The sequence below is a fragment of the Cryptomeria japonica genome, chromosome 2 (genome assembly GCF_030272615.1).
Source record: "Cryptomeria japonica chromosome 2, Sugi_1.0, whole genome shotgun sequence".
Classification (NCBI taxonomy): Eukaryota; Viridiplantae; Streptophyta; class Pinopsida; order Cupressales; family Cupressaceae; genus Cryptomeria; species Cryptomeria japonica.
In genome coordinates, this window is record NC_081406.1 from 16,694,523 (window position 1) to 16,709,064 (window position 14,542).

A 14,542-nucleotide genomic window follows, 5' to 3' on the forward strand; every position below is an offset into this window, starting at 1 on the left:
AACTATGCTACTTGGAAAATTGATGCATGGAGTAAACTTATGGAAAAAGGACTCACTCATTACATTGATGGAACTATTGTTGCTCCAGCTGATCCAGTTGGTCACTTAGATTGGCTCACTAAAAATATCATGGCAATTGGTACCTTAAGAAAGTATGTATCAAAGGATCTCATTTTTCATATTGAGAAATGCACTCTAATCAAGGATGCTTGGCAAAAGTTTCAAGACTTGTATGGTCAAGTTGATGAGATTAGGGGATATCAAATTGATAGTGATCTCACCATGTTAGATCCCAAGAACTTTGATACTATACAAGATTATGTCACTAAGGCAAATGAGTTGAGGGCACAACTCAAAGATTGTGGCATTGATAAAAAGGATACTCAATTGATATTCAACTTGATAGGGAAGCTTCCACAAGAATATGCAGCATTTGTTTCTAGTTTCCAAACTCATAGGATGACAATGGGTTCAAGCTACAAAATGCCTACATTTGATGCTTTCAATGAAATGTTGATGATGGAACAAACTAAGTTGATAAGCATGGGCATTCTTAAGACTTCTTCTAAGTCTCAAGCATTGGTGGCAAATCAAGGAAACAAAGGAAATCAAGGAAAGGACAACTCAAACAAGAAGAAATGGCAATCAAAGCCTAAGGAAAAAGCATCATCTTCTCCACAACAAGGAGATTCATCTTCTTCCAAGAAAGATAATTCACCAAAGAGAGAGAGACCTACTTGTGCTTATTGTAAAAAGATTGGTCATGAGGAACATCGTTGCCATACTAAGAAGATTGATGAGCTCACACATATCATCAAAAAGCATAACATTGATTTGCCTAAAGTCTACAAGAAGGATGATTCATCAACTTCTACTTCCTCACATTCAAAAGGAAAAGGGCAAGCATTCATGGCTTCTACAAGTGGAAAGACTCACTCTTTTGGAACAAGAAAAGGACAAGCTCTATGTGCTACAACAAATCATACTTCAGAGAGATGGCTTCTAGATTCAGGGGCTTCTCATCATATGGCATCTTCACAGTCTATGTTCTCTACATTTGAGCCTTGTACCATGCCACAGATTTTGATGGGCAATCATACATACATGGATGTGATTGGGAAAGGATCTATTGACATTGGGGATAACTCCTTCAATGATGTGTTGTGTGTACCCCACTTGACAAACAATCTCCTTTCTATCTATCAAATCACACATGGCGCAACTAAGAAAGTTGTGGAGTTCACACCTGACTCAGTTTTTATTAGAGACATGGAGACTAGAGCTATCATTGCGACTGGGGTGGTTGATCATGCATCTCGGTTATACTCCTTTTCAGATTTTGTTGATGATGATGATTTCACATTTGATGATTCTACACATGATGATCACACTTATTGTGATGGTTCAGATTTTGAGGAGAACTTTGGACACTTGAACATGGGGATTCTCACATGTAACCCAGTTCTTGAGTCTTGTACTTCATCTTCTCATATTGATATCACATCACCTATTGCACCTGATGATTCAGATAGTGCGACAGTTTTGCCTTCATGTGATTCAGTGCAGCAGGATATACATTGTCTTCCAGCTTCAGATTCATGGGATGATTACATGACAGACATTGCAGGTTTATTTGTGGAATCCTACATTGCAGATTTGGGAGACATCATTGATGACATACATCTTCTCTTTGATGAAGATGATCCTTCTTCGATTGTTGCGAGGGCACACTCTGACCCTCTTGTTCATTCTCTACATGATCATTCTTTCGAGGTTGACATGATTGTGGATACTTATGTACAGCAGTTGGAGGAGGTCTCTTTATTCTTTGAGGAGACACATGAGTCTTTGGATATTGTTCTACATCCATCTCCACTAGATGTTGGAGTTCCTTTTTCAGCAGTATGGCACAGTTTACCATCTTTGGAAGGGGTATCTTTCAGCATTGACATGGGGACACTTGAGCAGTTTTCAGAGATTCCTTTCATTATGAGTTTTCTTCATACATCTTCCCTTCATGATTGGGGAGACTTCATGGATACACCTTTGGTTTTGTTTCTTCCTAAGGGGAGGAATGTTGTTCGACGTTCGTGGAGCAGTTTCTTCATACATCGAGCTTCTATCATTGGTGCAGATTCTTCATTGAGGGATGATCACAGTTTGACTTCTCTTCTTCTCTCGTATGGGGGGGACCTTTTCCTCACATGGGGTTTTGTTCCTCACATACTTCTTTGAGAGTTCTCTTGTATAGCTTTCATCTCTCTTTTGGGGGAGGGTTTTTTCCCATTGGGTTTTTCTCTCTTTCCCCACTTTGTGAGAGATTTCATTGCATTGGTTTGCATGCATTTGCATTTGTGCATGGGTACCTAACATGGCCTCGTAGCCGGGACCCATCTTGCATTGCTTAGTTGCATTGTAGACTTAAGTGCATTCCCCTAAGTTGCACTTAAGGGGGGGTGTTGGTGTAAATAATTATTCATCATGGATATTATTACACTTACTTAAGTTTACTTAGAATAATGCATTTCATAGTAGTTTGGATATGAGACACTTGGGTGTTTGTGCCACATTGGGATAGTGTGTGTAGGAGAAATTCCACCTCTTATGGTGTTGATCTTGTTATTACACTATCATATCCACTTATTGTGGAGTGATAATTCCACCTTCGGTGGGTGATCCACCTCATGTGGAATATTATATTATTTCTCCTACCTACCCACACCTATTTCCTACCTACCCTTGTTTCTTATTGAGCCACATGTCATGTTTGTGTGCTCATACATATCCCTAGCCTTGCCTATATAAGCAGGCTCATCTACATTGTATGTAACAACAACAACAACAAGATAATCCAGTTGATTGTTGATCATTTTCTATTAATGAGAATACAGTTTATTCTTATCCCATATTATGTCTCTTTCATGTACATTTCAATGACTTCTTGATCTTGGCAAAATCCAACAAACTTTTAAATCAAAATCATTTCTCTTTTCATATACTAAGCCATAATCTTCAGTACCTCTCAGGTATCTGAAAATTCTCTTGATTGCTGTCATATGGGTTTCCTTGGGATCTACAAAAAATCTTGCAACAATACCTACTGCATGTGCTATATCCGGTCTACTATGCACAACATATTGCAAGTTTCCAGTCATAGATCGGTAAAGTGTCTCATCAACAGATGCAGATTCATCATTCTTTGATAGTTTATAGTTAGTAGTCATAGGAGTGCTAACTAGTTTAGAATCCTCCATTCCAAACTTCTTCAAGATTTCCTTTATGTACTTGGATTGAGTAATGAAAATCTCATCTTTCATTTGCAGTATCCGTAAACCTATAAAATACTTTATCTCACCGATTAGTGACATCTCAAATTCTTTGCACATTTCATTTCCAAAGTTCTTGCATAAGGAGTCATTACCACAAAATATAATATCATCTACAAATATGGCTGAGATCAGCATTCCATTGTTCTCATCATTCTTCATGTACATATTGTTGTTTTCACTTGTCCTTATAAAACCAATCTTGATTAAGTAAGAGTGCAATCTCTCATACCATGCTCTAGGTGCTTATTTCAGACCATATAAAGCTTTGTTCGGTTTGCCTACCTGATCTTTACTATTGTCTTCAACAAATCCTTCAGGTTGTTCAATGTAAACTTCTTCTTCTAGTATACCATTCAAAAATGCAGATTTAACATCCATTTGATATACCTTGAAATTTTTGAAAGCAACATATTCCAACAATTTTCTTAATCCCTCAAGTCTAGCCACAGGCGCAAAAGATTCACCATAATCTATTCCTTCTTCTTGAGCATAACCTTTGCAAACTAGTCTTGATTTGTTTCGAATGACCTCACCTTTTTCATTTAGCTTGTTTCTGAAAATCCACTTTGTACTAATTACATTTTTGTCCTTCGGTCTTGGGATCAGTGTCCATGTGTCATTCTTCTTGATTTGATCAATCTCTTCTATCATAGCATTTACCCAATCTTCACTGTTAAATGCCTCTTTTACTATTCTCGGTTCAAATTCAGATATCAGACATGTGTTCTGTCTCAGTTTGTTCCTTGTCATCACTAGATCATCCTTATCTCCTATAATCTGACTTGATGCATGATGTCTTCTGACATATTTGGCTAATATAGGTTCGATAGGTTCTGTATGATCTTCTTCATCACTCGGTAACTGGACATTATGTTCATTTTCTTCAACAGCTTTCTTGTTAGAACTTCTCGGTTGAACATAAACAAATTCTTCATAATCTTCTGGTTCTTTGGAATTTCCTTCATCATTTCTTTCTGCAAATTCATCAATTTTCACATTTGCACTTTCCACTATTTTGTTAGATGATTTGATCAGACATTTAAATGCTTTACTTCTAGAAGAATAAACAAGAAATGTTCCTTCTTCACTTTTCTGATCAAACTTTCCATTTCTGTCATGTTTGTGAACATAGCATCTACTTCCAAAGATTTTAAAATAACTTACATTAGGTTTCTTGTCATAATAGATTTCATATGGTGTCTTCATAGTTCCTTTCTTCAGTTGAACTTGGTTCAGGGTGTAAACTGCAGTGTTGATTGCTTCTCTCCAAAATGTTTGAGGTACCCTCTTTTCTATCATTAGGGTTCTGACATAATCCACAATTGATCTGTTTCTTCTCTCGGCTATCCCATTTTGCTGAGGTGTTCTCGGTGCAGACACTTGCCTTTTTATACCATGATCATTGCAGAATAAGTTAAATTCATCAAAAGTGAACTCTCCTCCTCTATCAGATCTAAGACATTTCAATTGTCTTCCTGTTTCATTTTCAACTCTTGCCTTGTACCATTTAAACATTTGAAAAGCTTCTAATTTTTCTTTTAAAACCATAACTGACATCATCCTTGAGTAATCATCCACAAATAATATGAAATGCTTATCACCATAATAACTTTGAACTTTCATGGGACCACAAAGATCAGTGTATACTAGATCTAAAATTCCTTTAGAAGTGTAGGAATTACTTGTAAAGCTTGATCTTGTCATCTTACCCATCTGGCATCCTTAGCACATAGCATTCTCAAGTTTTTCCAAACTCGGTAGACCTCTTACTCGGTGCTTCTTACTTATTTTGATCAGATTATCAAAATTTACATGACAAAACTTTTTATGCCATAACCAGGTATCATCTATCTTAGCATAAGGACACTTGTTCCAAGTTGAGTCAAGATGAAATGTATTACCTTTTGTTTGTGTCCCGGTAGCAACTAACTTTCCATGCTTGTCATGAACTTTGACAATTCCTTTCTGAAATTCTATTCGGTATCTTGTATTGTTTAGCTATGCTACACTCAACAAATTGTATTTCAAACCTTCAACCTAGTATACATCATCACATTTAGCATTGTCAAGAAGTGTTATAGATCCTTTACCTTTCACTAGACATGGTGCATCATTACCAAATCTTACATAGCCTCCATTATAGTCTTCTAATTTAACAAACTTGTGTTTATCACCTGTCATGTGATGTGAGCATCCACTGTGTATGATCCAAGAATCGTTATTATTTATGTGAGATATTAGGGCTTTTTCTTCATACCTTTCTTCATCAGATCCATGTTTAATAGCCACATAAAAAACTTCCTCTATATCAGTTTCATCAGATTTGTCATCGTTGGATTCCTCATCAGCTACTAGACATGTCTTTCTATCTCTCCTTCTAAAGTCTTAGTGTCCTCTGTATTGGTTGTCTTTCAGCCTGTTATCTCAGTATTCTCTCTTTTCACTAGATTATTTGTCAAGACATTTAGAAGCCATATGTCCTATCTTATCACAATTGAAACATTTTAAAGGTAGCTTCCCTTTATATTTACCTTTTCCTCTTGGTAACCTTCTGGCTAATAATGCTTCAAACTCTTCTTGCTTCTTGATTTCCTCGTACAGTTTGTGCACTTCTTCCATGTTCTTACGAAATATTTCACTTTATGATTCCCTTCAGAGTACTTACTCATTCTATCATTGTAATCATCAGTTTCACCAATATAAAAAGAACTGAATGCAGATTCTACTTTATTTACCGAAGACCCACTATCATCAAAATTACTTAACTCAAATGCATGTAGCTTACCAATAGTAGCATCCAAAGAAACTAGCATGTTAGGTACAAACCTCAATTCATTGATTGCAGAGACTCGAATAACATAAGTAGGTAGAAGGGTTCTTAACAACTTACTTGTTATATCCTTTTCTTCAATAGTCCCTCCCGCTCCTTTAATTTGATTGACAATCTCCTTTAGCCTTGTACTATATTGGGTTATGTTCTCACCTTCATTCATTCTCATGGATTCAAGTTGTCCTCTTAGACTATCTACTTTTTCTCTTTGAACATGTTCATCACCGCCATACACTGATATGAGCTTGGTCCACATTGCTTTTGCATCATTGTAGCCTTCTAGATCATTAAACTTTGAGTTGGTCAATGCTGATGTTATTTCAATCATAGCTTGAATATGTTCTTGCTTTTCCTTAATCTCTTCCAAGGTCATTGGATTGGTTCTCAGTGCAATGTAATCATTCTCTAGATAATATGTTGCATATTCTCCAATTCCTGATAAATGCAGCTTCATCCTTTTCTACCATGTGGAGAAACTTGACTTGTTTAGCTTTGGTGCATCCCTTTTATATATCTTTGGATTTTTGCCTCAAGTACCTTTAAAATTTTCTTCCAGAGTCCAAAGCTCTGATACCAATTGTAAGTTCTGATACTAAAAGTAAAGTACAAATGCTAATAGCTAACAAGATGAGAGGGGGGGGAGGGGGGTGAATCATACAAACTTAATCTTCCATAAAATCAACAGATTCAACCTTGGTAACTTATACTTCAGCAATATAACAAAAAACTACTAAACATGCTAACTCATGAACACATAATCATCATAACACTCATAACACTAGATTTAACATGGAAACCCAAATAGGGAAAAACCACTGTGGGATTTTAGACCCACTAAGAAATATACTCTTCTAGAGTATGCTCGGTTAAAAGCAAATCCTGTTAAAGATTACAAACACATTGCTAGATGTGACCCGGTTAAGGGATTTCCCTCAGATCTGTTAGGATCTTCACTTTGTTAGAAGTGACCTTGTCAAAGGATTTCAAACACTCATTTAGAATGTTACCTTGCTAGAGGGTTTACAAATAAGACTGTTAAGTCCACTTGGTTAAGAGATTTCCTATCACTTACAAAATAACAGTAATAAAATATATCTGCAACTTCACATCTAAAATGCTAAAGCAGATTCTTATTTGCTCAAAACAATCTAGTCATAGGACTTATCTTGTCCCTCTACAGGGCTTCCTACTCTGTTATTCAAACAGGTCTTCAAGCTTTTGTGCTCGGTAATCACTATGTAGCATCCCTGTGCTTACACTTGCCCACATACATTGTTTATCAACAATTCCTTATTTATAAACAATTGCTAACCACTAAATCTTCTTGATCACATTTCCCATGATCAATCCTAGCCATCAGATCTTCAAACTTGACTAGGTTCAATGTATCCTTTCGATCTGAAAATGTTTTACCTCACCTCGGGACTTGCATTCCTTTCTTGGAACTTGCACAAGGTTATTGTGGTTCAATCTGAGCTATAGATCTTCTTGCCGATTTTCCTTTGCCATTGATCCTTGACAAACTTCATACACGACATACCAATCATTTATACATCTCCAGCTAATCATCATTTATACATCTCCAGCTAATCATTGTCCTTCATTAAATAATGCTTTTATCCATCCAATGCAATCTGTCATAACTCGGTTGCAACTCGGTAAATACTAAACTTTACTTGGCAGACTTTCCGCCTTCATTAACCGATATTGATAACCTTAGGGTTTACCGACTAGTTTCCTTGCTTGGTAACATAGTATAGTATTAACCTTACAATCAACAACATATGTAGGATATCAAAACAATATAAACATCATGATCTCATCTTTGTCTAACTCGGTGATAGTTTCCCATTGAATAACTTATTTCTCCCCTTATTCATCACATTCTTTCTGTGTCTTTTACCGACATCTTAATTCTCTTCAAATCAATCTTCTCAAGAGATGGCAACATCATACTGAATCAGATAATCAATTTCTTGACATCAATGACAAAATAATGTTATAAAGATAGTTATCATCCTTCTTCAGTTATATCAAATAATCTCCAACAACCTTCTCAATATCCTTAATGAATATGAACAATCTTTCTTTCTACTGAAATGCCAACATAGTTGTGAAAAGAGAATGAGTGAGCAGCCTCACAAAGATACAAATTTAGTGGAAGAAGAGGTTAAACAAGAAATGATGGCTGAATTCAAAGCTATCACTCCTAAAGCTGGAAGAGAGATGGTGTCAAAGGCTGGTGTTCTAATCCTCCCTGAATGGGATATAGCAGATGCATTGGTTCTTGAAGTAGTTAGAAAAGAAACCAAACCAATGAAGGGAGTGACGTTTAGCAAAGATAATGCTTCTCTGGTCATGTGGTCCCTCAAGAGGGATGAAAGTAGAAGAAGGAAAGATACCTCAGGATCTAATCTTCTAGGAGGTATGATAGTAAAAAGAGTCCAAGATACAGGGGTGGTAGAAGCTGCCAGTATAGTCTTAGAAATTGCAAAGTTTAATGTGGCAGTAATAGAGAAATAAGCAAAGGAAAAAGCTGATCTCCAAGTCAAGTTGGAGACAATTTTAAAGGCTTATAATGAAGCCAAAAAGGAGGTTGCCAATAGGGATACTTTTATTGCTAGACTTCAGAGTCAGTTGGTAGGAAAATACCAATGAGGTGAGTCCTCTACCCTAGTGATCTCTTCTTCTCCAGCAAGACCTCCACCTACCAGTTCTATTATAGAATTCCCCCCTTCTCCTATGCCTTCTGGTTTTCAACTAGCTGAGACTTTTCAACATGAGTTGGAAAAAATGAAACAGGCTCAAGCCTTATTTGCAAGTAAGTATGAAGAGAAGGTAAAGGCCACCATTTTGAGTTTTGCTAATATAGTAGAGGCCCCCACTGTGCACACTAATATGAAAAGAATTTTAGACACTCTGTGTGAGTTAAATGAGGACAAGGCTATTTTAGAGCCTATTTTGAATAAGTGGATGCCAAGAGAAGTGGATTTAGAACTTAGGTGTGTATCCTATGATGAAGTAAGATCTGATGTTACTATCAAATCCACATGTGAGTTGGAAAAAGGTTTGACCAAGTTAGCAGAAGGAAGAGCCAATGTAGAGAGGAAAGGTAACTTGTACAAGAAAGAGTATACTGAGCATAAATTTGAATATTTTCCTGGGGGTTTTGTTAGCCAAAATCAGTTGAAGGACAAATAGGTATGGCTTGATGAGCTGGGAGCTAATTTGTCTTTGAGGGTAAATGAAATTTTTAACAAAGATGACACCTCTCTGTTTGTTAAAACAATTGAGGAGATAGAAAAGATAAAATCACATTATGGTTTTTTGGAATTAGAGGTGAGGAAAATAAGAAACTCTTGGAAAAGGTTACTTAAGTTAGAGAAAAAGATTGTTGGCTACTCATGGCCTACTGATGATGTGTTCCAAGAGTGGATGAAAAGGTATGTGGTGCAAGAGGAAGATTCTCCAGAATAGTTGGAAGATGCTCTGGGACAGTTAGAAGATGTTGCAGAAGAGTTACCAACCGAAAAGGCCGTTGAGATAGAAAAAGACTTGTAACTGCTTCTTGAAAGAAGCTATGGTTGTAACTAATTTTCCTTAGGGATGTCTGAAGCTTGTATGCATCCATAATGTTGTAAATGGATACCAGGACAGAGGAAAAATGATCACAAGAATTTGTAAAGAAACTCTGTAGAAATTTATCTGCATTTTTTCTAGTGTTTCACAGAAAACTATCTAAGTTTTGTAAGATTTTCCAAATTGAATATAAATATACAAACCATTAACTTTGAGCCTAAAATTTGTGTTGTCTTCTAGTATGCTTTCAAATATTTTATTGGTTTCATTTGGGTAATTTAGGGTTATTTCAATTGAACAGCGAAGAAAGGCACTGGTCATCTATAGAATACAATTCATCAGTTCACATTTCATTTTAAAGCAATAGGAGTAGCTGAGTAGGAAATATAGATTAGACTATAAATAGTGTATATACATAAATTTCAAGCATAGAAATCGAATAATTTCTACAACAACAATCTTGAACTCATCTGCTATATCTCCATCCTGGCAATTTATGCCATTCTGAGATGCATTAGGTTAGTCTAAGTCACTAGAACACAATTTGCAACATGCATTAGGAGTTGTCCTCCTTACAAATAGTGAAACATTAAAAAGGTATTATCAAAGCTACAACCACAATTCAAAGAGGAAGCTTACAAAGATAGGACAAAGCTAGGTATAGTCATAAGTCAAGGCAAATTCATAGTTGAAACTCAGTCCAAAATAGTGAAGAAGTGCAACAAATGACATGAGAAGTCTAAAGAAGTATTATAGAAATCATGAGTCAAGGATTAATGAAGATATTTTTTGCATTCATGATACAATCCTTAAAAGCATCCATGATACAATCTCAAACACACTTTTTACCGTTCTCTTGGTGATTTTGCACAATTGTGTATGTCTTGCTTATGTATGAAAATGACATTTTGCAAGTTTCCACCGACCATGTATTTGAGATGTCTTTGACTTAGATATGGCATGAGCTTAGTCGTAGAGTGAGACTAGGGAGTTGGACCATCTCAACCATGGTGCACCTGCAAATGTATATAGTTTTGTGTATTCATTAAAGATTTTCATTTAATTTTAATCAACTAAAGAGAAATATTCATGACTTACAAGTAATAAAAAAACTTACAAGGATGAGGCATATTCATTACTTACAAGGATGAGGCATATTCATAACTTTTGCAGTCCTACCTTGGATATCAACACTAGAAGCAACTCATATTGTTCATGTACATACAAGACAATATGGGAGTTCATTATACCCATCAACTTGTGGTGTTGTTGTTTGTGTTGGCTCCACTTGCACCCTACAATTAAGATTCAATATACATTATTCAATAAGATTAACTGTGCAACATAATGAAATATTGAAAAATGTGTTACCTTGTTGAGCTTCGCTTGGTTTTGAGAATAGTTTAATATTCTCTACTTAACAGGGCCAACCACATGAAGGTGGAAGCTCATTTGGCCCCTCCCCCCCCCTAACATCACTCTAAATTCCCCGTTAACATCTTATAACATTCATTCATTAATTCTTTGTACCATTAATAAAATATAGCATTCATTCATTAATATCACATAACATTCATTAATACATAACATTGATTAACATTAATTAACACACAACATTCATCAATATTAATTAACACATATCATCCATAACCATTAATTAGCACATAATTACATTCACTAACACATAAAAATCAGTCATTATCAAATTAGTTAGATTACAATCATTTCTTTCTTTGTTTTTTCTTTGAAGCTATGAAAAGACTAAGTGGAACATCAGTTTCTTCATCATTTCCCCCCTCTGCAGATGTTCTGCCAACTGCTCGTGATCTCAATGTATGCCTAGTCCTATACCGAGGATGAGGACACTGAAGTGAAGGGGGGTCCTCTGCAATAACAAAGAAATGGGTAAATTCAATTTTTTTATTTTATTATTCTTACAAGTATTTCATTAATTTAGAGAACATAATTGTTGTGCTCTTTACCTGATGGGGCCACATCATTTTGTGTAGCCTCAACCTCAACATGCTGAATACCCTCTAGATCATCTGGAGTTGAAATACTAAAGGTTACATTAATGTTGAACACCAATTGCAATTATATTTGTTTAAAGCAATAATAGTGGTCATCTTTACCTGAGTGGGGAACATCACGTTCTTGAGTTTGTGTACCCAGATCATGCTCCACTTGCTCACCATCGACTACATGCTCTAAAATATTAACAAAAAAGGTTACATTAATTACTACTCTAATTACAAATTAAGATATATATACTTGTATTAATAGCTAAATAAATAAATTTTAATAGAAAATGAATACCTCCACTACTGGGATGCACATTTGGACCTTCATGTGCAGGTGGTGTTTCACAATTAGCAAGCTGCATTCCAATGACATGCACATTGTTATCATTGCTTGCTTATTTAAAACAAATATAGTCACTCTATGTTGGAACTCAACATCAATTAGATTATTGGTAAAGTATTCAATTTGAAACAACTTCCATTTACCATATTTACCTATGTGACGGATGCACTCAAATGTTGTGTATGCCCACTCAATTCTCGTAGCCGATTAGCCACGACTGAATAGCCTTGCTGGTAGGCAATTATCTTGTCATCTTCTGTGGGTGCTCTATTGAATTCAGAGCCCTGCATTTTTGCTTGGTACTGTGAATTTTGCTTGCATTGTTTGATAAAAAAAAAATGTTTGTAATTTATTAATATTTTGGTGCAATATTTCATTTACATGAGATACTTACAATTTGTGCAGCAAGTTTCATGTAATCACCAGAGCCGAGTTTGTGTTGCCCGTGCTTTTCTTGCCTTGCCTTGGTTGCCTTTGACGTGTCACTCAGTCTATAAAAAGTTTGAAATATGTTAGATTATATAAATATAAAGAGTAATTAATTAGTACATAATTACATTCTTAATAGTATTACATACCTTCTTTTGGCGCCTAGTGGTGTATTTCCTTTTTTCCTTTCAATTTTCTCCTTGGCATCCAATATCAAGTCCTTCCACTCCCTCTTTGGAATTATGGGGGGACACTCGTACTTTAGGTTCCTCTCCAAATGGGTCTTGTATTGGTCCCTCACATACTTTAGCTATGTGCCAGCTTTTTCAAGGAGCTTGGTTTTGTCAAAGGTGTCATTTCCAGACCACTCAACCATTTGGTTTGTCAATTCATCTTTTAACCTTTTTTCTTGGTCATTCCACCTTTTAAAGCAAAAACAAACCTATTAGATTCAGAAACGAACTGAATCTACATTTATTACACTTCAAGAAATGGATCAAAGGAAAACTATTCTAGCAATGATATGAAATCAAAAGTGGATAAGGGTTAGTTCACATATGATGTACCACCTTTTATGTATGGTGGCCCAAATATCTACAATGCAATGTCACTAAGATGTTTATAGAAAATATCATTGCCTGCAAAAAATTCATGGGATCATTAGTCCAAAATGAGTGATCATAAAGTAAATTACAATTAGAGTATATATAATAATAATTTTAAAGTACCTGGAACCTTTTGTATCTTTAAGGGAAGCATTTCTTCATCACTCACCACCAATGTGGCCTGCAACGTTCCCGTACTAGCAATACGAGAAGATCCACAAAATGATGGTATGTTATCAGCAGTAGTCACCTCTTGCACATCCTCACGTGCATCTCCTTGGCAAAAAATGAATCCACTATGAAATGGCATTAGAATTCAAGGAAGAACGCTTGAATGGAAATAAACACATGACAAAAGATAGAGCAAAAGAGGGATCTACCAACAGTGGACAAGCCAATATGACATGCACTAGAGGATGTCTACATGCTACGTGTTGTCGACATTGTAGTCGGCAATATAGGTGAGGGTGACCTCTGATGAGGTGGTGGCGGTATTTGCACAGTAACATTGACAACACCTAAAGAATAATACATTAAATATATGAAAAGTGCAAGAATTGTAAACAAGGATGAACCTTTATTTTGAAAATTGATAGTATCAAGTATGATGTGTTTTGGGTACTCAGAGTGATAAGCCAAGCAAGTGATAATACAAGAAAATCATCATCACCTGAAGATCTTGCAACACCCTGATCGTGGGAACGACTTTCATGAGGGTGGATAAATTGCTGTAAAAACAATACGCACATATTTTAGTTAATGATATAAAAGAGAATAAAATAGAAACCATTATTGAACTTTTGTTATAATTAAAGCTTTCATTACTGCTTAGTTGCAAGTTTTCTGCTGTCTTAAACAATAATTCCACCCTCTGTCATATCTCATTAGTGGTATGATGCAAGGATGCCAAAGCAACAATCTCTTTTCTAATTTTTATAAGAGGCATTTTAAAGAATTTCACAAGGTCTGTGGGATCTTTAGGGTCATCATTGCTTAACCCTAATGATTCCACATCCATAGAAAGGTGCTCAGGTACTACAATTCCCTTTCCCTTTCCCCGAACATCTGTCTGTGTCAAGAATATCATTAACAATTACAAAATTAGTATAAATCACTAAAAAAAAGAACATAATAATGTAACAGTTTGCTTCTATCTAATTTGTACAATTACAATGAGGTTTACCTACTCAGTAGAAGTGTCGCAAGCTACATCTCTGTCTGTGATATGTGATGGATCCATGTCAGCTTGTGACAAAGAAAAAGTATGAAAAACATTAGTGAAATTACATAGTACACAACATGAACAACATGAAATTTGTAGACAAAAAGAGTATTAAATAATAAAAAGATGTTGTCATAAAAATCATTTTAATTTTTTTAATTCCTTACCTTTACTTTATGTAGAC